At 41.3% G+C, this 21,819-nt stretch overlaps 1 protein-coding gene across 3 annotated transcripts in view; it reads left to right on the forward strand.

Moving 5' to 3' along the window:
- RARB (retinoic acid receptor beta) overlaps nucleotides 1-21,819 on the forward strand; it is a 769,542-nt gene that overhangs the window by 601,545 nt on the left and 146,178 nt on the right. The window contains exon 1 of one of the 3 annotated variants that reach the window (XM_009445031.5): nucleotides 21,729-21,795. The exons of the other annotated variants lie outside the window; for them this stretch is intronic. The gene's annotated coding sequence lies outside the window, so the exon portion shown is untranslated. Of the gene's footprint in view, nucleotides 1-21,728; nucleotides 21,796-21,819 lie in introns of those variants that run through there. 3 annotated transcript variants of the gene reach the window in all.

Below are 21,819 nucleotides of genomic sequence, written 5' to 3' on the forward strand. Positions count from 1 at the left end.
GATGCTGACACAGTGCCGAGGTACGCATCTGGTCAACAGTAGCCTGGCTGCAGGCTTGAGAAATGATCAGGAGTCCCAGAAAATCCCACCTTCGGGTGGCTGTAGTGGGAGCCTGCAGGATGCTTCGCCGCCCTGACAGTGATTTAGATAAATGGCTCAGCTATCTATCAAAATGTTTTTAGTACTTTATTTGACAATTCATTGGAGCATTAGCCTGAAAATGACATTTTAAATCTTTGTTTTCAAAGAGGTCAAAGTTTAACTGGAAGAAATTGAGTTTTCCTAATAACATGGTGGCTTATCTAAAGAGAGAAGAAAAAGGGGAGAGGGGACAATGACAGGATTTAAATTGCCCTCTCTGAAACTTTTTCTTAAGAATAAAGACTTGCTTCTTGGGCCGGGAAATCAACAGGTTTGTAGCTGAAAAATCAATAACCATTTGATGCCAACAGCCTGGCTGTCTGACTTAACATTTTGTAGAGCCATAAGCAGGGCAAAAAGAATATCGTTTTCAGAAGGCGCCTTAATCTTCAGCTGCTCCCCAAATGCCTTTTCTTTTTTGGTGCCCATTTTATTTCTGGAGAACTCAAAGAAACTGGAGTGTTACAAAATAATTTTCTAATCCAAGAAGAGACTTTTCAGACCTGTCCTCTTTGTAGCAATTAAAACAGTATGAACAATTTCTGTTGGAATCCCAGGGAACTGGGGCTCTCTGAAACTTTTTCTTGTTAGAGAAAGTGGTAATGAAACATGTTTTTTAACAGAAGGAAAAAATATGCTCAGGATCCTCGCCAAAAGTTATTAGACCTAATAGAGTTTTTACATGTAGACATTCTTCCTTTTGTAATTAACCCTCCAAACATGCCTATTAAGTTGTAAGAGTAGGGGGAAAAGCTTTGTTTGTTCTTGGACAAGTTAAACAAGGGATTTGCTTTATCTAGGGAGAGCGAGCGGTGAATGTGTCATTCGCCTAAAACTACCCGATAAGCAAGAAGTGTTGATAACAGCAAAGTTTAGCTAATCAAAGAAACTTGCATTAGACAAAGTAAATAAAGGCATTTGACAAAGGGATTTCAGAAATTCCAGTGTCTTATTTTTGTAAGCAGGGCAATTAGTTCTTATTGTGGTCAGTTTCACAAGAGTTTGAATCCCACACCCCAACTTTAGGTTAAATGAATAAAATGTAAATATTGCTTGTGCCCTTGCAGAGTTGCTTTACCCTCATAAACCACTTAATGATGGTCAGTTGTTCCAACGATTTTTTTTTTTTTTAAGCATAAATAAAACTAAAACTTTTTTTTTTTTTTTAGAGATTCTAACAAATGTCTTGTGCCATGCAGTGTTTGGTTCAGGGTGGTACAGCTAGTTAGGGCTATTGAAATAAAAGTATATTAGGGCTACATTTGTGTAAGTAAGAACATAACCACAACCTTTTCCATTTTACTTAATGGCTATTTTGACGAGAAGCAGATCTGTTTTTGCTTTTAACACAGAGGAAACAGTGGGCAAAGAAGAAAAAGTACTAAATTCCAACCAAAACTATTTTCTGCTTTGAGTTTTTTTTATGGTGTGTGTGTGTATGCATAGTAAATAAAGTAAGACCTTTGAACATGGAGCACACCATCACAAGCTCACTTTGAAAGGTGTTAAAATATTCCCTTTATTTTCTTTTTAATTTTAAAGGCAGAAAAATGATATGCCAGCCAGCTGCCATTTGTAGTAGTGTCTGTGAATTGCTTGTTATAAGCATTCAAAGTCAGGATTAGGGGACTACTAAGGGAATGTGGTCTAAATATTACGATTGACGACTGCCCCTGGAAGGTATAGGAGTCACTAAATTTCTGTTCAGATGTCTCCAGGATTATCTTGGTTTTAGGCGGCTCCAGATGTTTTCAACATTAATTGCTCAGTGGGTATAGGATAAATCTTAATATTTTGTGGTCTAAATATAGTTGCTTTGGTGAAATAACGAGTGTGACAACTTCTTGGCCTTTTTCCCTGTCTTTTCTCCCTACTCAACACATCAAAAGGAAAAAGAAAAAAATATTTTCTTTTTGAAATAGGACTTTGCCCATTAATGAGAAGAAATTATTTTTAAAACAAACAGTAGTGATGTTTGATTAGGGAATGAGAAAAGGCCTCTTTTCAAAGCCCTGGGACCCAAATTTTAAGTATTAAACAGTATCTAAATCCTCTCCTAGTGAGATATAAATTGGGGTCAAAGTGGCAAAATCAAAGATACCCTCTGAAAGAAAGACTAAATAAAGACTGACAGCCACCGTATGAATTGAATGGGGTTTTGAATAAATATTTCAGTGAAAAGGCCCAATTGTTTTTCTAAAGTAGGACATAATTTTCTGCTTCTCGGACACATGACGGTGGTAACTAATACCATCAGAAAGAAGAGAAAAAGAGGGACTTTTCCTTAAATCGCAAAGAGAGTACAGGCAGGGTTGTGGGTTGTTCGAAAACAAGTGAAAGATTCACAAAGTTTTCCTTCCTTGTAGAAAAAAAGAAATCATATTGTGAATATTGGATAAATTGGTACATTTGACAAGGGAGTGAGTATTGATGTGCAACTTAGAAAAGAAAAAGCATGTGTTTAAATTTTATTGCCAGAAAAGGATGGATTCAAAAAACTAAACAGTAGAAAGGTAGACATCTGTTTGCCTCAACTTAAGCTATGGAATTGACTTGGAAGCTCTAGTTAGAATTTGATTTGCCAGCCAATAATGTAAAGCCCTTGCATTGAATCAGGTCTTTTTTCCTTAATAGATAAATGACCAGAATGGCTATTTCTGATAGGCTAGCTGACCTCAATCAGAAGTTTCCTTCTCATTTCTAGAAGCCTGGCGCTGATATATACAACCGAGGGTATTGTTATGCACTTTTCTCTAAAGCATAAGAATAAAAAAAAGTTCTTCTGGATATCAGATGCTTATAATTTACCTTCAACATATGTTAAGCCCTGAGGTGGCTGAAAAAGAAAGAAAACCTGTTTTCTCCTTTACACATTCCACAAATATCATTAAACTCTATCTGAGAAGGGAAATACATGATAAATAACAAAGATTACAAATTCTACTCTCAAGGAGTTTATAATTTTTTAAATCAGTAATTTAGAAAAAGCTGAGAATTTTAAGTTACTCTTTGGGCAGAAGATGGAGATGTAAAAACCAAGATGCAAAATACAAAACTCTGTTCAAGTCGCACAGGATTTTAACAATAAATGCAATGTTCATTTTAGAACATCTTAGAATCTTCTATACAGTTTGAGTTATGTGTAAGTGCCATAAATTTATCCTTAAATGACATTTTTATACTTTAAATGTTCTAATATAAATTCAGTTAACTATCAATTAAATAGATTGTTTCAGAAATGGGAGTTTTTGATGAAGGTTAATCAGAAAAATCTTGGCTGAAAACCTTTCCAAAGATATTAATGTAGATAGAATCTTGCCTTTCAAATTACAGGGTAGTTATGACAATCATATATCTCTGATTTTCTAGAATAACCCACTTTCAAATATCCTGCACAGTTCCCACATAAATCATTGAAATATGCCAGATATTTAATATTACAACATCTCCTAGGCTGCCCCTTGAACCCAGGAGTGGCACAGAAAGTCTTTGTTTGGATTCTATAGTCAATATAAGTAGAGCTCTCACAGCTTAATTTTTTCATTATGTCTGAAGATCGCCTTGTGTTTCTGGGTCATTCTTATGAACATGAATTCCTTTCGTAGCAAACTATAGATCTGTGAATAGAAGGCATTCCTTGCAAAATGGACTGGGCTGTGATTCTCACTCTAGCACCTGTGTGTGCGTGGACAGGGTGGGGAGGAGGGAGTAGAATTAAATTAAATTGTTATGAACAAATCTGTATCAGCCCTTGCCAGCTTCCTCTTAAAAAGTTGGAGCTGGGGTGATGGAGGGAGAAGAGTAGAGTTAACTCAGGTTTCAGATTTATCAGTATCCTGCTTGTAAGTGGCTTGGTCTAAGTACCTCTTGTTAAATAGGAGATGAGATAACCTGCCCCATCTGTAAGATCTAATAACACAACCTCATCAGTCAATATGTTGCCCTGAATTCTCCTCTTTTCATTCCCAGCTTCCTTACCCCATCATTAAAAAGCATGATCTCTGTCCCATCCCACTCCCCAAACCCCTTTAACTGAATGAAAAATAAAGTTGCAAAAGTTCTCTCTACCTAGGAAGCAGGAGAGCCTAAGTCCACTGGCATTTTGTCTTGAGCTTTCAGAGCTTCTTAGATGGGAATTCAAACAGGCAATGGAACTGCTGACTTGCTCTTTCTCTGGCCCTGTAGGGTGGGGGAGCTACAAGGGGACCATTTAGTAAGATAAGACTCTCTGCCCCCTGCGCGATAAGGCGAGGATAACAGGAACTGACGTCAGCAAGGCGACTCAACCTGGCCAAGCATTTCCTCTAGTCAGGGCTCAGGGATTCCAGGAGTCTCTAGGCTTCCCCCAGCAGCTGAAGAACTGAACCAGCTCAGGGGAGGGAGAAAGAAGAAAGCTGATTTTTACAGGGGTGATAGTGGGTGATGATGTCCGTGATTTCCAAAAGCAGATTTCTTTGAAGAGAACAAAGAAAAACTGGGAGGAAGAAAGTCGTTTAATAAAAGTGGATTCTGAGATTATAATTGTCATTTTACATTGTCATAGAATAGATATTTGTTTTCCAGCTGTCAACAATTCACTGCTGATGTCTCATTAGACAGTCTATCCAGCAATCACCAAATATCATCCACTCACAAACCTCGCCAACTCTCCATATAGAACAAAACGTGAGGGAATTCACGTTGTCAGAGTTAATGCTTGGTACTCCTATTTCTTTTTTTTCTTTTTTCTTTTTTTTTTTTTTGAGATGGAGTCTCGCCCTGTTGCCCAGGCTGGAGTGCAGTGGTGTGATCTCAGCTCACTGCAACCTCCGCCTCCCAGATTCAAGTGATTCTCCTGCCTCAGCCTCCTGAGTAGCTGGGACTACAGGCGTGTGCCACCACACCTGGCTAATTTTTGCATTTTTAGTAGAGATGGGGTTTCACTATGTTGGCCAGGATGGTCTCGATCTCCTGACCTCGTGATCTGCCCACCTCGGCCTCCCAAAGTGCTGAGATTACAGGCGTGAGCCACCGAGCCCGGCCTTGTATTTACTTTTGAAAGTACAAAGTTCCCATCCCCATCTGCATCAGATGACAACATTGCTAAAGCCATTTCATTTGCTACCAGCCCTGAAACCACTTAGCAGTTTTCCTCCCCTTTTTCCTTCTTCCCTTTCTCTTAAACCCAGATTTATTTTCATTTTATTTTATTCTTTGCCTTCCAAAGTATCTGATTTGAGATTTGGAGGAGGAGAAAATTCAAACAAAAGGATTTTATTTCTTAAAATTCACAGATTCTCCTCAGTCCACTGCTGTCTTAAAGATAGCTTCTTATTTTTTAAGTTTCAGTGTTTGACAAAGAATCACTGTCCTAATTTGACCCATATTTAGTGGAATGTTTGCTATGTTGTTGTTGATAAATTACTATTCATCACAGAATAAAATTTTGTCAAGTCAAAAAAATAGCTAAATTCAAAATAATGTGCAGGTAAAAGAACAAATAAGATGAGTGCATCGGTTAACTAGGGAGAAAAGATCTGGATCACATCCCAATTTTTTTCCCATTTCCAGAGCAAATGAAGACCTCATGTAATAAATTTGTCTTCTCAAAAATATTAAAGCTTTCAACGGCTACAGTACCTTTGTCATGTCATCAAAGTCCATAATTATAAAAAGGCCGATGATCTGAAGGCCATTTCAGCTTCAGAAGATTTTTTTAGGGGCTGGTCTATTGGAAAGCTTGGGGGTTTAATTAACTAAAATGGAAATGGAGGCAGCGAAATTCAGTTCCTGATGTTTTAATTTAGCTCAGTACTGCCATGTGTTATTGAAGAGAATTCTTAAAGGCAAACATAATTATTTCATTATGGTCCTCAGAATGCTTTCATTGGCTTTAATGACAAGAAGCTGTATAAAAAGGCATATATTTTAATTAGTCCTTTTTATATTTACATCAGATAAACAACAAATAATTGATGAAAAACAAGTCTTTGGAATGGATGATTTCACATAGTGCACTGGTTACAGTTTAATGATGAAACATTTCTCTGTTGCTTTGCATTTTAATTATATTACAGTAGTCGTGCCATGGAGCTACTAAAATACCATTGTTGCCATTTTATTACAAAAAAAATCACGATTAATGCCTAGAAATTGAAAGCTGAAAAATGTAGCTAGACACATCTCCAAGGAAGTAAATTACCGGTTCCATTAATTTTACTACATTTGTTAGAACTCATTTTGATCACTTTTATCTTTTACGCTTCATCTTTTTGGATTAAGATCGTCAGGGGTTTCATATGCTTTTTTATGGCCACATCTTCTCCTGAGCACCTTTCTTTCGCTCTTGCTGCCTGTTTTGAGGATTTGCATGTGAAAGTGCCTTGCCAAATGTGCACTGGAAATTCAGAGAGCTTTTTTTCCATGCTATCGGCTTGCTTTACCTTTGATTTTATATGAAAACCCATTTCACATGATTCATCCGTTTTGGTGTACAGAACACTAATTGTTATTATTGATTTTAAATTCCGTGACCATTACAAGTAACCCAGATGACTGGCAGATAAAGGGTAATAATCCATGGAGTTCTGGAACTGTTTCATGTTTGTCTGGAGTACTTTATGTGATCAATATTAACTGCCCCATTGAAACTAACTGCTGTATCAAATAACAGTCAATCAAATGAATGTGCTTAGAGATTATTTATTGAAAGCTTTAATTGTTCACTGGGGCCCTCCTTATCAGAGGAAACAATAAAAACTAGAGGTAGGATGAACAGGTTTGGATTTGCAGGGAAAGTTGGGGGATGCAGATGAACAGGGCTTCTCTCTGCTTCTCGGGCAAGAGTTTCCAGAAACCCATGTTGGGCTTATAGTTCAGGCAGAAGTTGCGAATACTCTTCCAGAGCTTATCCTATCACCTGTACCTCAAAGGCTTTCTAGAGAAGGGGGTATAATAATTTTCTTGCACTCAGCAGAAGCTGTGAAAAGTTCTCCCTTTCCAAGAGTTTTACTGCTGCTTCTCCCTGGTCCTCTCAGAATTCCCCTTCCATGCATCTCTCCACCTCTGCTTCCCCATCATGGCCTGATGGTCCAAGATTAATGCAAGTAGCCTGCCTTGACACAGGATCGGTTTCTACAGCTATGAAATGGGAATAATAGTGTCTACATTGCAGGATCTGTAGAAGGATTAGAGATCATGTAAATTAAGATTCTATTCTTGTCTTGAAAACATATGGAAGTCACCAGGTAGGCCTTCTGCCCTGATTTTGGCATGACACCTGTGGCTTACGTGCCTTTGCTAAAAGCAAACTTTTTTTTTTTTTTTTTTGGTCATATCTAAATTAGGTATCTCTTTTCTTTGGTGAAATGATCCCTCGGTCTATAGCTCATAACCTAGGTGGCAGTCCTTTCTATTTGTCAGGTAGCACTGTGCCCTGATTCAGGGGCATCCATTTACCAGATCCCCAGATTTCTTGCAAATGATTGACTTTTACAAGTGAGCATTGTCACCTTCAAAGTTGTCACAATACACTTAGCCCAAAGATGCTGTCGTGGCACAGTACATTTTTATTGCTCATTGATGGATTAGTTTTTGCAACGTGCCATTCAGCAAATGGCTCTTGGGTGTCTGCCATGTGCCAGGCTCCTTGATATGATCTGTGGGGGCCACCAAGATGAATCAGACACTGTCCCTTCTCCCTCTGAACTCATGATATAATGGGAAGAACTTGTGACACAAGTCGTTGTCACATAACCCCCTTATAACAAACCCAAACATCTCCCCATGTCTTTGAACCTAAGATTGATAATGGAAAGAACTAAGAACTGCCAAGAACCACAGCTGGTTTATATGGTGGGTGATCAAGTGGATTATACGTTTTTGTCACAGTGGAGCGGGCGTGAAGTTTTTCTGTGTGCAGGCCTCATAGATCATCTCTAAAAGTAGTTCACAAAGGAGTTCTAAACCTATCTTACACAGTGGAATAAGTGCACACCTTCCAAACTAGCTTCTTGAAGACTTTCATGTGGATGTTTCTGGAGCGTGTTAAGTAATCATGTTCCTTGGGGATGGGTTTGATTCTATTGGATTTTTAAAAATCACTTATTTCTCTATGATTTCTGTGACTTATTCCTGTGTAACAAACCATCCCAAAACTTCCTGGTCTAACAATTTATTATGACATTATTCTGTGGATGGGCTGGGCTCCGCTGGGCAGACCCTCTGCTCCGCATGCTGTCAGCTGGGGCTGAATCATCCAGGGCTAAATTGGGCTGGCAATCCAAAAAGTCTCACTCTCCTGGCTGGCGGTGGATGTTGGTTGTCGGTGAGAGCTCTAGGGGATCTGCATGTGACTTGTGCATGTCACAGCATGGCAGCAGTATTCCGAGAGAGAGTGTTTCGAGAGTGAACCTTCCAGGAAGGAGGCAGCAGAGGCTCCCAGTCCTCTTAAAACCTAGACCCAGAGAGTGGTATACAGTCACTTTCACTATATTCTGCTGGTGAAGCAGACATAGGGCCAGCCCAGATTCAATAACTACCTTTCAGTTTGGGAGAGAAAGGCAAAGAATGTCCACCATAACAATCGTAGCGTATATGCACTATAACAAGAAAGAAAGTATTGTCTTCTGAAAATGATTAAATTAAAGAACAGTTGTGGGGCTTTTAGTTTTTTGGTTGGTTCCATATTTAATGAAATGCTACTCTAATGACAACATACATCATTTTCAGTTAATCCTCACAACCCTATGAGTGAGATATCATCTTCATTTTACAGATGAGGAAATGGAGGCTCAGGGAAGGTGAATAACACGGATTGTAAGGGGCAGAGTGTGGTTTCAAGTCCCATGAAAGGCTTTTCTCTAGGCTCCATGTGCTGTTACTCACTTGGGGGTCCTCAGCTTCAGGAGTTGTCATCCTGTCAGCTGAGTGAAGAATTCCTGAAAAATGTTTCATGCCCTAATAATCCCAAGAATAAAACACCATCGAGTGTTTTGGTTAAGGGGAAAGGTAGGAAAAAGAGAGGTAAAGAACTGTAACTCGCATAGCTTCCTCTGATTACATTATTTTCTCTACTATAAACCAGTCTTTTACATTGTGGAGGAAACTCTGCCCAAACTATGAGGCTGTTTTACTCTTTTGCCCTTTTGTTTTTACATCCTGTTTGCTGTTGAAGTCTACGCTGGCCTAGTCACTGCTGTAGCTCAGGGGGTTCAGACCAGGATTAGTCTGGTATTTACTGAAGAGTCACAAGAAGATGAGAGATGGGAAACTGGGCTTTTCATGTTACTCTAGTTTACTGGTAACCCTTATCTAAAGATGGGTGCTAAGTGTTTGTGCTAGAGAGTGTCTCTTCATTAAGTGGAGCTATTTTGTCTTCCATTACCAAAAGCAAAAAAGTAAAAGACAAAGAGGAAGAAAGAAAACTTTCTGATAGTAAAGTCGAATTAATGTTTATTTGCTACGTATTTTAAGTATCTATTGTGTGCAGAGGATCCCAAACCTAAGTTAACCATTACCATTTAGTGAAACTTACATGAATCACAGTGCATCTAATTGGCCTCTCAGATAATGCTCTCATTTCAGTGACTTCAAATATGTCTTATTTTTTATTTTTTTGAGACAGGGTCTCGCTCTGTTGCCCAGGCTGGAGTGCAGTGGTATGATCTCAGCTCACTGCAGCCTCAAACTGCTGGGCTGAAGCAATCCTCCCGCCTCAGCCTCCCATGTAGCTGAGACTACAGGTGTGTGTCATCACACCTGGCTAGGTTTTTGGAGAGACAGGGTTTTACCATGTTGCCCAGGCTGGTCTTAAACTCCTGGGCTCAAGCAATCTGCTTGCCTTGGCGTGTCAAAGTGCTGGAATTACAGGTGTGAGCCACTGTGCCCCGCTCAAATATGTCTTAAATGGAATGTATTCTGTATTTTGAATTTTCATATACCGTATTCTACCTGTTTCTTTTGTTTGAAATCTAATTGTTGCTGAATTATATATTTTCAGGAAATAGAGACAGGTGGACAAATTGAAGTGACTTGCTAGAAGTCGTGTAGTGGGTTCTAAGTGGAAGCAGATCTAAATCTGTAAGACGCTAACATGTGATGCAGTGAAATACAGCATGGTACCCTGCAGTGTGATACAGTGAGGTTGGGTAGACATTCTTCGTGCACTGTACCTGCTGTGGAAGCTTGAGCTCCAGGTTTTTTTTTTTTTTCTAATCTTTAAAATGAATCCATAACACCTCCCTTGAAAGCCTAAGATCAGTCTTAAAGCCTTAAATAAGACAATGTATTTGACACATGATGCTCAGTAAATAGATTGTTTTTACATATATACATAGTTGTCAATAAGAAACTTGTTTTAGGCTTGCATGGCGACTCATACTGGAAATTCTAGCACTTTAGGAGGCCCGAGGCAGGCAGATCACTTGAGCCTAGGCACTTGAGACCAGCCTAGGCAACACGGCAGAACTCTGTCTCTACAAAAAGAATTATGTGGCCGTGGTGGCACGCACCTGTAGTCCTAGCTACTCGGGAGGCTGGGGTGGGAGGATAATCGGAGCCTGGGAATGTTGAGGCTGCAGTGAGCCGGGATTGCACCGCTGCATTCCAGCCTAGGCAACAGAGGGAGATCCTGTCTAAAAAATAAAAAAAAAAAAAGAAATTTATTTAAAAAAAAATCCAGGCCAGGCATGGTGGCTCACACCTGTAATCCCAGCACTTTGGGAGGCCGAGGCAGGTGGATCACAAGGTCAGGAATTCGAGACCAGACTGGTCAATGTGGTGAAACCCCGTCTCTACTAAAAATACAACAATTAGCTGGGCGTGGTGGTGCCCGCGCCTGTAGTCCCAGCTGCTCAGGAGGCTGAGGCAGGAGAATCGCTTGAACCGGGGAGGCGGAGGTTGCAGTGAGCCGAGATCGCGCCACTGCACTCCAGTCTGGGTGACAGAGTAAGACACCGTCCCCCCGAAAAATAAAAAATTTAAAAAAATCCAAATGCTAGCACTGTCCAGAAAAATTTAACAGATTTATTTATAATTATTATAAAGTTGAACTACTGAACCTTGTTCACTGAAACATTTTGATTTGCATTAATGCTTTACATCCCCACATTTATATTAAAAATTCACACTCAAATGAAGATGGAAAAACTGCCAATACCTAATTTCTGTCCTCTATTTTTCCATTTGCAATCAAATACCTAGGTACCTTTTGACTGCATTGGAAAAAAATACCTAATATTCAGAACTACCAATAACAGGAAGAAGAAATTTTTTGGGGGTTGGGGGGGTGGGAATGAAATGTTTCCCATCATAGTGGACTCCTAAGCACGTTCTCTACGTATGCAGCTTGCTGATGTCTTCTGGCATAATTGTTAAACGTTTGATATGGATAACACACAGGTTAGTGCCCTCAAAAAGGCCAACCAGATAGGCCTCACTTGGCTCCTGCAAAGCACCAGTAGCTGCGCTCTGGAAGCTCAGATCTGTTTTAAAGTCCTGAGCAATTTCTTGCACCAGATATTGGAAGGGAAGTTTGCGAATCAGTTCATTGGATTTCGTATAAAGCCTAATTTCACGGGGTCCCCCAGGCCCAGGCCTGTAACAATGAGGTTTCTCCACCCCGCCAGTAGAGGGCGCACTCTCGTGAATGGCTTTTGTGGCCAGTTTCTTCCCGGATGCTTTTCCATGGGTTGGATTTTCGAGTAGTGTGCTTTGTAGGAACCGTGGTATGGACACCTCCTTACTTTCCCCCCTCTCCTTCGCCCAGAGCTCGGCGAACTAGAAGTGGCGCTGGCGTCAGAGAGCCCCAACTGCAAATCCAATTCCCCGATATTTTATGAATTTTTTTTAATGCAGAAAAGTTACAACAGCTTTACTGCAAACACCTGGATACCTACTGCCATAGCTACCATTAAAATTACCAGGTTTCTTTTCTGTGTTCTCACCCTTTTCTCCTTTTGCATATGTTTGTTTTGTTTTGTTGACTGGGTCTTCTCACTAAACTGAGAGTCTTTGAGGTCAGGTATTGTGCTTTTTACCTCTGTTTTCCCAGTGCTAATATAGTACTTGGTCTATGATCCTCAGTAAACTATGGTTGAACCCACATGTATGTTCTAATAAACAACCCTTTAATATACTCGATATCAGTGCCCTTCAATAGAACTTCCTACAATGAAGTTTCCAATGATGGAAAGGATCTATAATTCTACATTGTCTAATATCATAGTCGCTAGCCATTTATGGCTGTTGGAATTTGAAATGCGGTTAATACAGCTGAGGAAGTGACTTTTTAATTTTATATTTATTTATTTATTTATTTATTTATTTTTGAGACAGAGTCTCACTCTGTTGCCTAGGCTGGAGTGCAGTGGTGCTATCTCGGCTCACTGCAACCTCCGCCTCCCGTGTTCAAGCCATTCTCCTGCTTCAGCCTCCTGAGTAGCTGGGATTACAGGAGCGCGCTACCACACCCAGCTAATTTTTGTGTTTTTAGTAGAGACGGGGTTTCATCATATTGGTCAGGCTGGTCTCGAACTCCTGACCTCATGATCCACCCGCCTCGATCTTCCATAGTGCTGGGATTACAGGCGTGAGCCACCACACCTGGCCAATTTTATTTTATTTTCATTAATTTAACTTTCAATAGCCACACATGGCTAGTGGCTACTGTATTAAACAATTCACTTCTACATACTTCAGCTATTATTATTCTTTCAATATTTGTTCATTTTCTTTATTTCCTTTTTCCCTTCAGCCTTTACTCTTCTCTCCTATGGCTATTAACAAGCTCTAATTATCCCTTTATGTAGCAGGTAAACAGACTGCAGGAAAATGTAAACAGAATGCTGTAGGGTGGTGATTTCAGTCATTGTTTAACTCCTTTTCCTTCTGGGTGGAACTATTTTTCCTGGGGCCTGGCAAGTATTTAGCACTTGTTTTGCTAACATTTAGTTTGCACAGCTAAACCAAGATTTTTGCAGAATCTCAGTGGGCGGGAATTACATTCCCTGTAGCAATCAAATCATGGAGACATACGATGTCTATTCCCGTGCCCCACACCTGCTTGGTTTTGAGATGGGCAGAGTATCTTCCAACATTTTCAAGCTTTCAACTCAGCTTGAACATTTCAACAAACTTCGGGGAGGCAGAGAGGAACTGGCCATATTCTATGGAAGCCTCAGTTTGCCTTCTGGGAAATACCATGAGCTCTCCCCCGGGTGCCTCCTCCTGCTTACGCGTGTCCTCTGCTCATAACCCAGAGTGCGGCACACAGTAGGTGCTCAGAAATATGCTGAGTGTAGTTCAGTGAAAATGAAATTGAGAACATCTCAAGTGAGCTAATATTTTTTGGGTATTCAAAACACCTTTAGTAAACTTGATGGGGGCTGTCAAAAACTTGGGAGGTTCAGTTTGGCTGGGATGGCAAGGTAAGTAAGCCCTTATAAGTGCATTTGCTGGCAAACTGGCCTGAAAACATGAGAGTGGAATATTTCCCTGGGCTTCTGGCACTTACTTTGAGGTCACAGAAATAGATTTTCTGATGGTACTTCCTGTTAACCAGGACATTATTGCTCCCTCCTGTCCCCCCCACCACCCCTTTTTTTTTTGGCCTATCCCTAGAAATGGTGTGAAGAAAGTAAATAAAAATAAAGCTAAAGCGCACCTGTAATCTCAGCTACTCAGGAGGCTGAGGCAGGAGAATCGCTTAAAACCCGGGAGGCGGAGGTTGCAGTGAGCCAAGACTGCACCATCGTTCTCTAGCCTGGGCGACAGACAGACAGTCCATCTAAAATATATTTTTAAAAAAATGATAAAGCTAAAGGACCGGGTGCGGTGGCTCATGCCTGTAATCCCAGCACTTTGGGAGTCTAAGGTGGGCAGATCACCTGAGCTCAGGAGTTCGAGACCAGCCTGGCCAACATGGTGAAACCCTATCTCTACTAAAATTGTAATACCAGCTACTCGGGAGGCTGAGACAGGAGAATCACTTGAACCCGGGAGGCAGAGGTTACAGTGAGCCGAGATAGCACCACTGCACTCCAGCCTAGACAACAGAGCTAGACTCTGTCTCAAAAAGTAATAATAATAATAAAATAAATAAATCGCTAAAACAACTCTCAAGAGAAACTTTTGAACCACGGTTTGCTTCCCCACCCCCATGATTTAAAGTTGCGATTGATTTTTATTAAAGTAAAACAATCACTATCATAATTAATATTTATTAAGTGCTTATTATGTGTCAGGTGCTTAAAATGAACCATGTCATCTAGTCCTCAGAGCAGCCTGAAGAGAAAGGCCCTGTTATCCCCACTTTGCAGACGCAGATTCCTAGGCACTGAGAGGTTCAAATACCTACTTTGAATCTCCCGAGTAGGAGAAAGTGAGTCCAAAGTTCCCAACTCGGCTTTGTATAATGTAGGGTTCCTTTTCTTTGCCGACGACATAAATTTCTATTTTCTTTGCAGGGAAGAGGGATGGGGAAGATTAGAAGCCTCAGAACCCACAGAATAATAAAAGAGTTAACAAGTGAAAGCTGGAAATAATACGTTTTTAACAAAATGGGCAGTTCTTCTAATTGCTGTGCCCCTACTGTTCAATTCCTTTTTATGTCCTAATTCATTAAATTATGTACACATCAGGCTTATTATTTACAGATGTATACACTTTCAAGTGGCTCATATGAAACAGATGTTTCATGAAAGGTAACAGAGAACAAGTGATCTAAACCCTCCTTTAGTGGGTACCAAGTGAGTATTATGGCCTATTACCTGCAGGTCTTTTGCTATTATTTTGAATTGCAGTGTCCAGTTCTGGCAGGAAGATTCAATGTATCTCCTGTAGGAACAAGTAAAAATACAACAGCCCTATAAGCAAACATCTGCATCTCAAAATAAAAGAGGGTATGTGCAAGTGATAGGCAGGTGGTGTTCACATTTGGGCTCCGGTAGATGTGTGAGTCAGTTTTACAAGCAATTTGAGAAAAAGAGACCCATTGCATTACAGGAGGTGAGGTGTATTGAGCAGACCATCTTTAGAGACCAGTGTTACCATATCAGTTAGCTGGAGAAATGAATGAACACCTCTTTTCTTTTTTCTTTTTTTTTTTGGAGACAGAATCTTGCTCTGTCGCCCAGCTCAGTGCAACCTCCGCCTCCCGGGTTCAAGTGATTCTTCTGTCTCAGCCTCCTGAGTAGCTGGGATTACAGGCACACATGACCACACCTGGCTAATTTTTTTGTATTTTAGTAGAGACGGGATTTCACTGTGTTGCCCAAGCTGGTCTTGAACTCCTGAGCTCAGGCAGTCTGCCCGCCTCAGCCTCCCAAAGTGCTAGGATTACAGGCATGTGCCACCCCGCCCAGCCAAACACCTCCTTTTCAAAACAAGGTTAACATGGCCTAATTAAAATAAGCATGACCAGTTCACCACGTTGCCGTAAACTGGGTGGCATATGTCAGTAGACAGTTATTTCATACTTCTTCAGAATATCAAAGAGCAGTCCGGACGCATAGCTCACGCCTGTAATCCCAGCACTTAGGAAGGCCAAGATAGGTGGATCACTTGAGGTCAGGAGTTCAAGACCAGCCTGGCCAACATGGTGAAACCCTGTCTGTACTGAAAATACAAAAAATTAACCTGGCATGGTGGGGGCATGCCTGTAGTCCCAGCTACTCGAGAGGCTGAGGCAGGAGAATTGCTTGAGCCCAGGAGGCAGGGGTTGCAGTGAGCCGAGGTCGCGCTACTGCACTCCAGCCTGGGTGACAGGGTGAGACTCCTTCTCAAAAAAAAATAATAAGGAATATCAGAGAGCAATAATAATTGCCTCTCAAAGTCCACAGTGAGAGTTATTATTTATAAATTGTCAGGAGTTCTCTAAACAAGAACAAAAAAGAAATTGGAGCGAAAAGATGGCTGGAATTGTGTCATTTTGGACGTTGAAAGCTGGGAACAGTTACAACTGAAATATTAAATGGGACATGAAATATTAAGTGACATACCAGGTTTATTGCATATATGACCATGAGAGTGCATTTCATTTTGTCTTATGGAGCTCTAAAAAAATCCATGTAATGGATTAAAGGTATTAAAACTCCCATATTCTCCCTGGCTCTACGCCAGGGAACAAAGCATGATAAATAATCCCAATAGACAGAATATGTGGGAAGGAATTTTAAAATGTATTTATGGCAGACATATTGACCTCCCTAACTAATAAAAATGTATACATGAGGTTTTGAAGAAAATGCGTAGCCCTTACAACACACTGTAGTGTTAGTATCTTTAAAATATTGCCCACGTCTCTGTGACATATGGCTGTCATCCTCTGTCTTTACCCTGGAAGTGAGGAAATGCATGAATTTTATAGTAACATGTACAGTCACTGTTAGGAGGAATAGTTTTTATTTCCTTTATCTTAAAGCTGGGCTGAAAACTACACCAAATCTGGATTTTGTAAATAAAGCTTTCTTGGAATGTGTCACACCTATACATTTACATTTTGTCTGTGACCGCCTTCCCCCATGGGGGGCAGAGTTGAGTGACTGTGACAGAGACCAGACAGCCCACAAAGCCTAAAGTATTTCCTATCTGACCATTTACAAAATTTGCAGACCCTGCCTTAAAACATTAAAAAATGGGCCGGGCGCAGTGGCTCACGCCTGTAATCCCAGCACTTTGGGAGGCTGAGGCGGGCAGATCAAGAGGTCAGGAGATCGAGACCATCCTGGCGAACACGGTGAAACCCCATCTCTACTAAAAATACAAAAAATTAGCCGGGCGTGGTGGCAGGCGCCTGTAGTCCCAGCTACTTGGGAGGCTGAGGCAGGAGAATAGCGTGAACCCGGGAGGCGGAGCTGGCAGTGAGCCGAGATTGCACCACTCCACTCCAGCCTGGGTGACAGAGCCAGACTCCGTCTCAAAAAAAAAAAAAAAAAAAAAACATTAAAAAATGAATAGGACTGTTAGGAATATAAATGTGTACTTGGTTTCTCATTTATACTAATCTTGCATGTGGATTCAGGGGATGAACTCACTTTCAGTTCATTTCCTAACTGTGTGACCTTGGCCAAGTCATTTAACTTCTCTAAGCTTCAGTTTCCTCATGTGAATAACAGAGATTTTAAAAAAGTAAAAAAAAAAACTGATCGTGTTAATAATCCTTGCTCTTCACACTTTTGTCAGGAGGCAGCAAATGGAGTAATGTGTGTGAAAACACCCCTCAAGTTGTCCCCCGCCATATAAAGTGTGCTGTTGGCAGATTCTGCTGAACTGGCTGAAAGCATTTATTTCACATCACATGTAAGGATTTGTATGCAGATTTCATTTTTTTAATTCATTTTTTTTTAACCAACACTGATTGAACTTTTGATATGTACTGGACACTCTTTTAGCCCTGAGTATTTAAAGTCAAGGCCGCCAAAATCTTTGTGTATGCTAGTAACACACCCACTCATGACAGCCTCTGACCCCCATCAGATCCTTTTTCTAGCTGGGGCCATGTTTGCCTTGTGGCATTTTTCAGTTGTCTGTTTGCGTGGGCAGGAGATAGTGTATTCTAACTTCTTTATAAACCAGCATGTATCAAGGGGTCTGGTCCCTGGCAGGTGCTCAATAAATGTTTGTCAGCAGTTGATGTTGCTGACTGATAATCACTGCCTTCTGCTCCCCAAACCACCTTGGTCCTTGCAATGGTTTGGGACTTTGGGTTTTGAACAGTGATTGAAGGCTCTCGAATGAGAGATCGCTGTGGTAAAGAGGGGTTTAAAGAAGCCATTTCTGAGGGGGCTAGGCAGCCTGGATTGGGGATTGGCCAGGAAATCCTACGAGGAGTGAGAGCACTTCAGATTAATGCCTGTGGGCCTGGGAAGGAAAGGACAGCTGAGAGAGGGAAAACTGACATGACTTGCTTTCCTCACATTAGTTTTTAGAGAATCTCTTAGGTACATCAGAAGGGAAAATTATTTTGAGAGGGAAAATGGAAGTGAAGGTCACCAAATCAAGATGGGGAAAGAAGGGAAGGTGAATAGCATTGAGATTCATCAGCATAAGCATGATACAATAATGATAATAATTGCTTGTGTAACACTATTATGTGGCAGGCATTGTGCAAAGTACTTTAAAATGATGTTATTTAATGCTCACAATGATGCAATGGAGAATATACTATCATTTTATACAAGCAGAAATTGAGGCTCAGAGAGATTAAGTAACTTTCCAAAAGTCACACAGCCAGTAAGTAGGAGAGTGAGGATTTGAATCCAGGAAGGCCGACTCCCGAGTTCATACTTCCAACCATATGCCTCAGACAACTTGTCTATAAAGGTGGACAAGTTTCGGGAATATCAAAAAAAGACCTGAACCTTGGAGGACTGCTCTCAATTGGAAGGTTGGTGAAAATGTCTTTGAATTATTTTTTCAAGATTTTCTTAACATTTTTTAAAAAGAAATAATGCTAAAGCACTTTGAAACTCTTAGCTTTCTCATACCTAGGAATCACTGCTCTGAAGGAAAAAAATAACCAACAATGTAGCATTCCTGTAGTTTGAACAGTTCTATATAGAAACTTGAGAATCTTTTCTTTCTTTTTGTTTTTTGAGACAGAATTTCACTCTTGTTGCCCAGGCTGGAGTGCAGTGGTATGATCTCGGCTCACCACAATCTCTGCCTCCCAGGTTCAAGCAATTCTCCTGCCTCAGCCTCCGGAGTAGCTGGGATTGCAGGCATGCACCACCACACCCAGCTAATTTTGTATTGTTAGTAGAGATAGGGTTTCTTCATGTTGGTCAGGCTGGTCTCAAACTCCCAGTCTCAGGTGATCCGCCTGTCTTGGCCTCCCAAACTGCTGAGATTACAGGCGTGAGCCACCGTGCCCAGCCGAGAATCTTTTCAAATGAAATATCAAGTGCATCCTTTGAACTGATGCATTATATATTAGCCAACTAGAGGGCACAGTAAGGATGTTCAGTGTCTACTTCTAGTTACTCCTCTCACCTCCCTCCACCCCCCCAATCCCCAGACATCTTGGGAAGAGAGTCATTCAGCCCCTCATTTGGGGCGTGCTAGTTCTGTAGACAGAAAAGCTATTGCGCAACCAATTCTGGATATTGGGTTCATTCTTGTGCCAAATAAATTTTGGTTAAGGGAGTTTATGTGGCCTTCAGGTGAGGGAAGGAGAACCTGCGTAGGGGCTGGGGGCTCAGAGTCCTCTCCTCCTCTGCCTCCCCGAAGAGCCCTGGAGCTGGTGGTTGTGCAGACTCCATTTGGCCTGAGTGACTGCTCCTGACAGTGTTCAGCCACACGCCGTTGGACTGCCGCCAGAGGCCTTTGGAATCTTGGTCTTAGCTGCTGCCATTCTCCCTGCTGAGGGCTGGGTTCTCAGCAGGGAAGATGCAGAAGGGGTTAGTGAGTGTGTTTTGTGTATGCCTTCTAATTCCTGTGTTTGCTTCTGGGGGACTTTCCTATTTTATTGCTCTGACTGGAAAGAAAACAGGGCATTATTTCTGTCTCCTTAACTTCTTTCTTTTGAATTTTCCAGTTTTACTTTTGTTCTTTATGCTGGGTTAACTGTGTGTCTGTCTGTCTGACTTAGACATACCCTGCATACTCTAAAACTTCCTGCCAGGGACAGCTGCTTGTGACAGGAGTTCTGCACAGTCCTAAGAGGGGATGTCATAGTCTTCTCTCAACATGAGGGTCAGACCCATTCCCTTGAACTTAAGACCATTTAAGTTCAAATCCATGCTCTTTATTTAGCAGCTGTATGGCCTTGAACAAGTTACCTAACCACATTATACCTCTGGTTTCTTCTTGCCTGTCAAAAAGAAATACTAAAACTAGACTAGCAATCTCTTTCTCTCTCTCTCTTTTTTTTTTTTTTTAGACGGAGTCCTGCTGTGTTGCCCAGGCTAGAGTGCAATGGTGCGATCTCGGCTCACTGCAACCTCCACCTCCTGGGTTCAAGCAATTCTCCTGCCCCAGCCTCCCGAGTAACTGAGATTACAGGCGCACGCCACCACAAATTTTGTGTGTGTGTATTTTTAGTAGAGATGGGGTTTCACTACGTTGGCCAGGCTGGTCTCAAACTTCTGTCCTCAAGTGATCCACCCGCCACAACCTCCCAAGTGCTGGGATTACAGGCGTAAGCCACTGCGCCTGGCCAAGACTAGCTCTCTTATTGGGTCACTCTGGGGATCAGATGTATTAATAGATGAAAAATGCTTAGAGTAGAGTGAAGGAGCATGACTAGCCTACAGTATATGCTCCATGAGTGTTAGCGATTACTATTGTTGAAATGTTTGACTAGACTCTGGAGATGGTTCTGTTGTTTTCTGTGGTGACCATATTAGTCGCATTATTGATACAGACTTAATCCACTTTTCCCCAGATAATAAATAATAATTAATAAATTTCTAATAATAAAGCATTAGCTATTATTTTTACATGTTTTTATACTTTTTATAGTTTACAAAGTGTAAATCCTGCAATGTAGTAAGCGTGGTTGTCATCTCAATTTTTCTGAGGATCAGGAAGGATAAGTGACTGCTAGTAAGAGGCAGAATTAGGAACTGAGCTCATACCATCTGCGTTGTAGGACCCTGCAGTTTCCATTTCTCCAGAGCTGTAGTATTTTCTTTGTTGTCCCCACTCTTTGGTCCCAGAGTCTCCCCACCAGTAGTATCCTTAGCCTAGATCAATGTTTTTCAACCTCAGCACTATCTATAATTGGGGCCAGATAATTCTTTGTTGTGTAGGAGGGGCCTGTCCTGGGCATTGTGAGATGTTTTGTAGCATCCCTGGCCTCTACCTACTAGATGCCAGGAGCAGCCCCCAATTGTGACAGCCAGAAATGTCTCCTGATGTTGCAGAATGTCCCGTGAGAGACAAAATGGTGCTGGCTAAAAACCCCTGCCCGGTCGGGCGCGGTGGCTCACGCCTGTAATCTCAGCACTTTGGGAGGCCAAGGAGGAGGATCACCTGAGGTCAGGAGTTCGAGACGAGCCTGGCTAACATGGTGAAACCCGGTTTCCACTAAAAATACAAAAAATTAGCCGGGCGTGGTGGCGCACATTTGTTAATTCCAACTACTTGGGAGGCTGAGGCAGGAGAATCTCTTGATCCCGGGAGGCGGAGGTTGCAGTGAGCTGAGATCGTGCCATGCCATGGCTGCCCATGCCAGGTTGGGCAACAAGAGCAAAACTCCATCTCAGAAAAAAAAAAAAAAAAAAAAAAACCCTGCCCTAGATTAAGGAAGGTGGAAGGGAAATGTGTTTGTGGGAGGAGGGGAAAAGTGGAGGTGGAGGTTGGCTATCATTTATTGAGCACTTACTGTGTGTCAGGCAAATTGCAAACGTTGTCTCTGGTTTACCAACAGAAATCAGGATTATCTGCATTTTCAGCAAAGAAGGACTAGGGCTCAGAGAAATAAAACTCTATGGCCATTAGTAAGTGGCAGAAGAGAGATTCAAATTCAGGTCCACCTGGCAGCAAAGCTTACCACTTTCCCATCACCTCCTCCACACAATTTTATGCAGGCTCATGGCATTTTCTTTCTTTTTAGGAACGAAGAAAACCCACACAGTGAGGATTAAATCGGTTTCAAAGTTATATTGAGGCTGTTCATATGGTGCATACCTGTAAGAAACAAAACAGAAAAATTTCTTTGCAGCAAAATTCTGAGTAAGCCGAGCATTATTTTATTGA

The sequence above is a fragment of the Pan troglodytes genome, chromosome 2 (assembly GCF_028858775.2).
Source record: "Pan troglodytes isolate AG18354 chromosome 2, NHGRI_mPanTro3-v2.0_pri, whole genome shotgun sequence".
Taxonomy (NCBI): domain Eukaryota; kingdom Metazoa; phylum Chordata; class Mammalia; order Primates; family Hominidae; genus Pan; species Pan troglodytes.